We start from the raw sequence: 10,488 nt of genomic DNA, 5'->3' as shown, positions 1-10,488 counted from the left end.
AAGAAAAATGAATAAGAATAAATTCTCTCTTAATGTACTGGAAAAAGAAACAGAAATGGAACTTTTAGTGCAGTGTGGTGTATCCAAGAAGAAGGTCTTTCACAAAGCAATTATTATGGGGAAATGAATAGAAATTCTACTCAGAAAAATACATTTTATAAATTATAATTTTATGAGACATAAATTTATAAGAATTGTGGTCTGCTATTAGTTGGTCTAATATTATTGCTATTGTGGTCTAATTAGTTGGTCTAGTTTGAACCATCAGAATTAGATATTAAATATTATTATTCAAATTATTAAATGTTGAAGATTAAAAACTAAATCTCCACAAATTAAATTTGAAAACTATTGTTAATATTAATGAAACACATCTACAGTCATAAAAGAAAAGTGTTCTGGAATGTATTTTCAAATAGAAGGAGAACTGAGGCTGCACATACATGGACACACATGGAATCAACACTCACCCTAGACTGAGGTGAGGTGGGAAGGGGGAATATGGAAGACTTCTGCAAAACATCAAATGTGAGCTAGCTGGTTTATCTGAAATTCAAACTTAACTGCATGTCCTGTGTTTTTATTCACTGCATCTGACAACCATAAGTCAGGACATTCTCACTGAAAGTAGAAAATCTGACCTGAGACCTGAAGGATGAGAGTGACTATGAGGAAAGCAAGGGGATCACAGAGAATAACAAGTGCAAAGTCCTCACTGCAAGAAAGAGCTTGGCTTGCTCTTGAAAGAGAGAAGACGTGGGTGGACTTTGGAGCAGTATGGACAGGAGCAGATTGGAGAAACTGCACACACACACACATCTACACAGCCATAAAGAATATTACAAAATAACAATGTACTTACCCTTACAACATGAAGTACTCTAACATTTTCTGTTCTAGTCTAGTCTATTCCCTTTCGTTAAAGTCATTGGTGATTATCCACTAATCAGCTTTCATGCTTACAAATGGGTTGTGACAAAAGATTGAAAAATGTTGTCTTAAAATGAATTTAGAGTAATATCAGCCAGTTGACAGTCTAGGAAGCTAGAAGAGTTCCTTCTTCCATAGTTCAGAATACTCCTGCATTTCACACCAATTGAAATGAAAGGAGAGTAGACAGCAACATGAAGCTGTGTGAGGATATAACGTTCTTTGATAAAGGTAAATTCATGGACAAATATAGTAACCTGTACTGTTGCAATTTTGGCTTTTCAATAATGGCTAGGACAATAAGACTGAAAATCCATAAGGAAGTAGAGGGCATGAACAGCACTGGATCAATTGGACCTAACAGACGTACACTACACAGAACACTCTACCCAACAAAGGCAGAATATACCGTCTTCTCAAGTGCACATGGAGCATTCTCCAGGACAGAGCACATGTTAGACCACAAAACAAATCACAGCAAATTCAAGAACACTGAAATCATACCAAGTATCTTTTCCAATCACAGTGGAATCAAACTAGAAATCAAAAGCACAAGGAAACTGGAAACTTTCCCCACAAACATGTGGAAATTAACTAATGCACTCAGTAAACTAATGCATCAAAGAAGTCACAAGGGAAGTTAGAAAATACCTCGAGCCAAACGAAAATGAAAACACAACATACCAAAACTTATGAGATGCAGCAAAAGCAGTGCTAAAGGAAAGTTTATAGCTGTAAATGCGTACATTAAAATAGAAGAAAGATTTCAAATCAACAACCTGATTTTACACCTCAAGAAACTAGAAAAAGAAGAACTAAACCAAAAACCAGAGAATAAAGGACTAAAAAGATTAGATCAGAGAAAAATGAAATAGAGAATAGAAAAACAATAGAAGAAAAATCATTGAAACTGAGCTCATTTTTTAAAAGATTAACAAAACTGACAAACTCTTAGCTGGATTAACTAAGAAAAAAGAGAGAAGACTCAAGTAACTAAAATCAGAAATGAAAAAGAGGACATTACAACAAATGCCACAGAAATGAAAAGAATTATCAGAGATTACTATGAACAATTGTACACCAACAAATTGGATAACCTAGAAGAAATGGATAAATTCCAAAAACACACAACCTACCAAGATTGAATCATGAAGAAATGGGAAATCTGAACAGACCAAAAACGAATAAGGAGATGCGGTTGAATCAGTAATCAAAAACCTCCCAAAAAAGAGAAGCCGAGGACAAGAGGGCTTCACTAGAGAATTCCATGCTCACTCAATGATGCCAGCAATACCCTGACAGCAAAACCAGAGAACTCTACAAAACAAGCTACAGACCAATATCCCTGATAAATATTGATGCAAAAATCCTCAACAAAAGACTAGCAAACTTAATCCAATAGCACATTAAAAGGACCATACACCATGATCAAGTGGGATCCTGCTATGCAAGGATCATATCCAACATATGAAAATCAGTCAATGTAATACAGCACATTAACAGAATGAAGCGCAAAACACTAAACAATCATCTCAACAGATGCAGAAAAAGCATTTGACAAGATTCAACATATATTTGTGATTAAGAACCCCAACAAACTAGGAATAGAAAGGAACAGCCTCAACATAACAAAGACCACTTATGAAAAGCCCACAGGTGACATCATACTCCATGGTAAAAGACTGAAAACTTTTCCTCTAAGACAAAGAATAAGCCTAGGATTCCCACTCTGGCCACTGCTATTCGACATAGTATTGGAAGTCCTAGCCAGAAAAGTTAGCCAAGAAAAAGAAATAAAAGCCATTCAAATTGGTTAGGAAGAAGTAAAATTATCTTTGTTTACAGATGACATGACCTTATATGTAGAAAACACTGAAGATGCCACAAAAAAATTACAACAAAAATTTTTTTAAATTTCAGCAAAATTGCAGGATACAAAATCAACACATAAAAATCAATTATGTTTCTGTACACTCACAATGAGCAATTAGAAAAGGAAATCAAGTAAACGGTTAAATTTACAACAGTATCAAAAAGAATAAAACAGTTAGGAATAGGATCCAAATTGGAAAGAAAGAAGTAAAACTGTCACTATTGGCAAATAACATGATTTTATATGTAGAAAACCCTAAAGAATTCACCAAAAAAATACAAGAAATAATAAACAAATACAATAAAGTTGCAGGGTACAAAATCAACACACAAAAATCAGTTGCATTTCTATACTCTAACAATGAAATAGCAGAAAGAGAAGAATACAATGACATTTACAATCACAACAAATAGAATAAAATATGTAGGAATAAATTTAACCAAGGAGGTGAAAGACCTGTAGACCGAAACAATAAAATATTATTGAAAAAAATTGAAGAAGACAGAAATGGAAAGATATTTCATGCTCTTGGATTGAAAGAATTAACATAGTTAAAATGTCCATACTACCTAAAGCAATCTACAGACTCAATGCGATTCGTATCAAAGTCCCAACAACATTTTTCACAGAAATAGAACAAAGAATCCTAAAATTTATGCAGAAAAACAAAAAACCTTGAATAGCTAAAGCAATCTCGAGAAAAAGAATAAAGCTGGAGGTATCACATTCTCTGACTTCAAAGTATATTACAAAGCTGTAGCAATCAAAACAGCATGGTGCTGGCAGGAAAACAGGTATACAGATCAATGGAACAGAACTGAGAGCCCAGAAATAAAATGACGCATTGATGGACAGCTAATTTTTGAAAAAGGAGCCAAGCACAAACAATGGAGAAAGGAAAGTCTCTTCAATAAATGATGTTGGAAGAACTGGACAGCCACACGCAAAAGAATGAAAGTAGACTACTCTCTCACACCATATATAAAAATTAACTCAAAATGGATTAAAGACTTGAATGCAAGACCTGAAAGCATAAAACTCCTGGAAGAAAACAAGGGCAGTACATTCTTTGACATCAGTCTTAGCAGTATCCTTTTGAACAAGTCTCTTCAGGCAAGAGAAATAAAAGAAAAAATAAACAAATGGGACTACATCATATTAAAAAGCTTTTGCCTGCCAAAAGAAACCATCAACAAAATGAAAAGACAACATACCAATGCAGAGAAGATATTTGAAGATCACATATCCAATAAGGGGTTAATATCCAAAATGTCTAAAGAACTCATACAACTCAACAACAAAAAAACAAAGAACCCAATTAAAAATAGGCAGAAGATCTGAATGCTTTTCTGAAGAAGATATATAGATGTGCAACAAGCACATGAAAAGATGGTATACTACTCAGGCATAAAAAAGATGGAATCTTGCCATTTGCAGCAACATGGAGGGACTTTGAGGGTATTATGCTGACTGATATAAGTCAGACAGAGAAAGCCAAATACCATACGATTTCACTTATGTGTGGAAGATAAAACAACAACAACAACAACAAACAAATACATAAGTACAGAGAATGGATTGGTGGTTACCAGGACAGAAGGAGGCTATGGGGAGGGCAAAACAGTAAAGAGACACATTTGTATAGTGATGGATGGCAACTAGACTTTCAGTGGGGAACATGATGCAGTTTATGCAGAAGTTGAAATATAGTGACCTACACCTAAAATGTATATAGTGTTATAAACCAATGTTACCTCAATAAAAAAAAAACCTAGGAATAAACCTATGAAGGAAGTGGAAGACTTGCTCACTGAAACCTACAAAACACAGCTGCAACAAATTAAAGACACAAATAAAGGGAAAGACATCCTGCATTCATGGATTGTAAGACTTAATATTGTTAAGATGTCCATACTATCCAAAGTGATTTACAAATTCAGTGCTATTTCTATCAAAATCCCAATAGGAATTTTTGCAGAGATATAAAAACGTGTCCTAAAATTATATGGAATCTCCATCTGAACAGCCGAAACAATTTTGAAAAAGAACAAAGCTGGAGGACTCAAACTTCCTGATTTCAAAACACATTACAAAGCTATAGTAATCAAAACAGTGTGATACAGGTATAGAGACAGACAAACAGACTAATGAAACAGAATATAGAGCCCAGAAATAAACCCTTGTATATATGGTTAAATGATCTACATCAAGGATGCCAAGACCATGCAATGGGAAGGGACAGTCTCTTCAACAAATGGTGTTGGGAAAACTGGATATCCACATGCAAAAGAATGAAATTGGACCCTTACATTACATCATATATAAAAGCTACCTCTAAATATATTGAAAGTCTAAAAGTATAAAACTCCTAGAATAAAACACAGGAGAATAGCCTCATGGCATTGGATCTGGCAATGATTTCTTGGATATGACACAAAAAGCACAAGCAACAAAAAGAAAAATAGACAAATGGGAGTATATCACACTTAAAAACTTCTGTGCATCAAAGTACACAATCAACACAGTGAAAAAAACCCTATAGAATGAGAGGAAATATTTGCAAATCTTATATCTGATAAGGGATTTGTATCTGGAATGCAGAAAGAACTCCTACAACTCAAAAACAAAAAATCAAATAACCTGATTAAAAAATGTGCAAAGGACTTGAATAGACATTTCTCCAAAAATGATATACAAATGACTAACAAGCATATGAAAAGATGCTCAACAACACTAATCAACCGAGAAATGCAAATAAAAACTACCGTGAGATAGCACCTCACACCCATTAGGATGGCTTCTATAAAAAAAGAACAACAGGAAATAACAAGTGTGGTGAGGATGTGGAGAAATTTGCATACTCGTCCATTGTTGGAGGAATTGAAAAATGATGCAAGCATTATGGAAAACAGTGTGACGATTTCTCAAGAAATTAAAAATAGTAATACCATATGATCTAGCAATCCCACTTCTGAATATATACCCAAAAGAATTGAAAGCAGGGTTGCAAAGAGATATTTGCATGTCCATATTCATAGCAGCACTGTTAGCAATAGCCAATAGGTCGAAGCAACCTAAAAGTCCATCCACAGATGAGTGGATAAATAAAATATGTTATATACATACAATGGAATATTATTCAGCTTTAAAAAAGGAAGAAAATCCTGTCACATGCTAAAACATTGATGAACCTTGAGGATATTATGATAAGTGAAATAAGCCAGTCACAGAAAGACAAACACTGTATAATTCTATTTGTGTAAGGTATCGAAAGACATCAAATTCATAGAAACAGAAAGTAGAATGGTGGCTAAAAGGGACTTGGGGGAGGGGGAAAAGGAATGCGCAGAGTTTCAGATTTGCAGGATGAAAAAGTTCTGGAGATCTGCTTCACAACAATGTGAATTTACTTACACTACTTAACTGTGCACTGAAAAATGGCTAAGATGGTAAATTTTTTGTTTTCTGTTTTTTGCCACAGTAAAGAAAAAGAACCAATTTATCTTATGTATTTTCTTATACCCAATGGTATCCTTCAGTTCTCTACGTATCTTACGGCAGTCATGGCATCCTCTTTTCTACCATAATGTGATTGATAATTTATTTGTCTCCTAAATATCTCAGATAGACAAGAGAAGGCAGAAATGTAACATAGTATCTGAGATGTACAGGATATTCAATCAATACTTCCATTTACTGACGCTACGACACATTATCTAATTTACTTCTCATAACAACCTTAGGAAGTATTTTAATTATTTTTTTACAAATAAGAAAGACAAAGGCCCAGGAAGATAAGTAACCTGTAGAAGAGCTCACAGTTTCTAATTTTTGAAGCCAGGATTAGAGCTCATGCTTGTCTCAAAAATCCATATAAAATCCGTAGTCTTTCCAGTATGCTATATTTAATGAACCAACCCTCATCTGCTCCCAAGCTTGGTATTAGGGACACTTTAATGTAAACAGGGAAGGATATATTACCTCCTCATATTAATTTCCAAATCAGTGATAAATCTGATATCCCAAATATTAAACTTGAGATCCAGGGGAAAAACTTTTTTCTCAAGCTTTCTTTACAAAAGATATTTAACTGATAACTTTACTAAGAATTGATTTTTTAAAGATTCAATATTTTTTAGACTAATGCTCATTGCTTTAAATATGATATGTTATTTAATGTGCGATATCATGCCTGCTTGAAGTTCTGAAGGGCTAGACTGAGGGCCCACAGTAAATAATATGATGGGTTCTCAAAAAGTCTTTTCTACCATCCATCTAGGCGGTTTCTGACTCCCATTTCTTCAGCTCATCCAATAATATTGGAAACATTCAATTTCAGGTATTATGTCCCTTGCTTCTTGAAATGCCTACGATTTTTCTCTTTCATATAACTAGTCTTGACTGATAAAGGAAGGAAGCATCAAACTTTGTTAGTAGAAGTTAAGTCAAGATGGTAACCCAACTACAAACTCTAATCTTTGGTAAATACCAGTCTTAGACCTGTGCTAAACATCCCTTGATAACTTTTAATCTGTTTTCCCCAAGTCTTCTCAACCTAGGTAGACTATCTCATTAGATTTATGAGTTCCAGGTACTAGACATCCAAGAACAAAGAAATTTCTTGAAATACAGAATAAATGTGTACCATCCTCAGAATACTAATGGTTTGAGAAAATGAGGAGGAAAAAACAGAAGTAGAAGATCCATTTTGTACACAGGCTAGTAACTCTCTCAATCCAAAATTTCCAATTTGTCATACCTGCAAATAAACTTAATTCATTACAAACATAAATTAGAAGAAAAATAACCAAAATAGTTCACAACCTGTACTTCTATATTTCCTGAGAATGCCAGCTTATATTTATTGAGAATCAAGAAAACTATCAGAAACCTAATATGGTGCTTTTTGTTTGTACAAAATTCCAGTCTCATTTTGCTTGGAATATTTTGGATAAAATTTTGATTACCGCATTTCAGGAGACCCATGATAATGATATAAATTGTCTATAAAGGCAAATAGATTGGATGGGTGAAATTTTATCTAAACAGATTAAAACACTAAAACTTCTGGAAAGATGAAGAATGAACAAGATATGATGGAATATCACAAATTAACATGGTGCCTGTACTCACTAAACGTAGCTACTATTATTCTTTAAAAAGTAATAAAGAGCTAATCCTAAACTCTAACCACAACAGAAAGACTAGGACAAGGGGATAATGTGAAAGAAGGCTTAACTGTGAAAAATAATTAAACATTACCTAACTTTGTAAGTTTTATCTCAAATCAGTACAACACAGATCTTGTCAATGTCGCTCCACATGACCCTTATATTTTTATACAAGTTTGTGAACAAAAAAAGAATACTCCACTAAAAGTAAACATACTTGTGATTTTTAGAAGAATGGATATTTATATGTTCCACACATTGAATCAATTTTCAAACTTCAGACTTTTTAAGTGCTTTTGGAGTAGAACACATCCTGTGCCTGTTTCGTCCAGTTTCTTACCGTAGCTTTGCCAAGGCATTCACACAGGCATAAAACTCACCTTCTTAGAAGCAGCCTGCTTTAAGACGAAAAAATGACCAAGGGGGGTCAAAATACAACTCTGTGAATGACCTAGTTATCTAATTCGGTTTCAATGTTTCCAAGTCAAGGGATAGAAAATGGCTGAGGAACTAAGGAGAGCAGCTGAGATTTAACAGTTTGTTCAATTTCAAACTTCCTATTAAGTGGAAAATAGAGACTACATGTCTTTACTGCTTTAAAAAAGATCAAAAATGACATTTAATGACATTTTTGAGGAAGATCTGCAGCCGCATGGAATGCCTTGGAAAATCAACTTTAATTGCTTTGTTGCACATAGTCGTCTTTTTTTCAATTCGGTATGAATTTAAACATTTCAAATCCAGATGGGCAGCACATGACAAATATGGGTAACCTCAGCCAATGAAACAGAAGTATTTTTTTCTGTCCTGTTTAATGTGTTACTTCCTCCAAGAAACAATGGAAAACAAATAGTTTTTTTAAAAAAATAAAATACCAATAAGTCAAAAAAATTAAATGGGAGATAAGTTCCCAGAAAAAATTATGGTTATGTTCATCAATGTTATATCACCAGTACTATTTAAAGGGCTCTCCAGAACTGGAGAGATTTAAATACCCAACTGAAATTATAGTCAAGTATTAATTAACCATTTTGATTCCAGAAAGAGCATGAATAAATATATGTCACAGAACGTTCTTAAGCTTTATTTAACTTTATTCATCACTCTGTCTCCGAGATTTAACAAAAGATGCCAAATGCCTAACTGATGTGGAAGCGGTGAATTCAGATGTGAGCGGGAAGACAGAGGATAAGTAATGCATTCAAAGAATCTATTAACTTAAAAATAAGTTTTTAAAATACAAGTGAAAAGATATTTGCTTTGTGACCAAATCCATTTGACATTATGGTATCGCTTTAATGCCACAACTGGAGTCACTTCTTGGCATGTTTTTTTTTGTTTGCACAAGTGGTATTTTATTATAGACAACAATCTAATTTACAAATCTTTATACATTTTAAGGCAAACATTCAGGCATCGTAAACAGAAAAATTTAAATATGCAAAATTCAAATATACAACAAAAAAATAGAGACAGAAACTTATTTTTGAACTATGTATTTATTGCTGCACTCGCTTGCTAGTTCCTTATCTAGAATCTGAAAATGTAAGAAAGTCCTAAAAATGTAGCAGAAGCATTTCGGCACACTGATATCCATACTCCAGTTTGTGCAGAATGGTCTCCTTAACATTCCTAGAGCACTCTTTGGAAGAAAGAGGCGAGGACTGGCCATTTGGTGGCCCTTTGGAAATGCAAGCTTTCTGGGAGTCCAGAAACAGCTGCAGTGCAAGCAGAGTTTAATGAGACACCGCTCTTGCTGGGAAGAATGCGTCTTCCATCAGAAAAGGAGAAAACTCCAATTCGTCGGGCTTATCCAACTACTGTACAAGTAGGTCATTTCCAGCAAGAGTTTTCTGTGGATCTCTGAGTACTTTCTATTCAACTCATCTGTTGGTGGGTCATGGATGAAATAGCTTTTCCTATAAAGCCGATGATATTAATTGTAGATGTCTTTTTAAGTATTTTTTCCTACCTCTTTAAGTTTCTCTTTTTCCCTTCTGTGTATTTGTTTATTCTGGTCTCTCTTTTATGTTGCAGATTTCTCTCAAATGAAATTTTGTTCTGCATTGGTATTAAACAGGGAACTGTAGAAAGAGGTTGGACACTGTGTGTCTCGGTGGGCTTGTGAATGGGGGTCTTTCTTTACAGGATGGTTAGACAGTAAACTGACTTTTTCTTGGGAGATTTACAAATGCCAATATTTAGACATCATTTTTATGAAACCCTGATATTTCTCCAGAGAAGAATCATCTCTTCTTGTGCCTGGAGTTATTTTCCTCAGCAGCTCACATTCTGAGAGAAGGATTGAAGAAGGTGGATGGAGGTCCCAGTGTCAATTTTAATGACAGTCTCATAATTTCCCACTTGTCATTATGACGCTTATCACTATTCTCTCCTGTGCCTACTGTCCCTAAGTTTGGAAACTCCTGTTTCAATTTCTCCAAATAATAGACTTGTGATCTCCTGAGGTCATAGGTGGAAGAGAGGTGAAGGGTGTGTATGTACCTTGGGGCA

General features: G+C 34.4%; 1 non-coding gene across 1 annotated transcript; it reads right to left on the bottom strand.

Annotated features, from left to right (window-relative positions):
• Window positions 1-9,529: 9,529 nt before the first annotated feature.
• MIR147B (microRNA mir-147b) lies at window positions 9,530-9,609 on the bottom strand. The gene has a single exon (NR_032794.1). It is a non-coding gene; the product is annotated as a microRNA mir-147b (primary transcript).
• Window positions 9,610-10,488: the final 879 nt, after the last annotated feature.

This window comes from Equus caballus, chromosome 2 (genome assembly GCF_041296265.1).
Source record: "Equus caballus isolate H_3958 breed thoroughbred chromosome 2, TB-T2T, whole genome shotgun sequence".
NCBI lineage: Eukaryota > Metazoa > Chordata > Mammalia > Perissodactyla > Equidae > Equus > Equus caballus.
The sequence above is the reverse complement of the archived record's forward strand: the minus strand, read 5'-3'. Positions and strand labels throughout refer to the sequence as shown.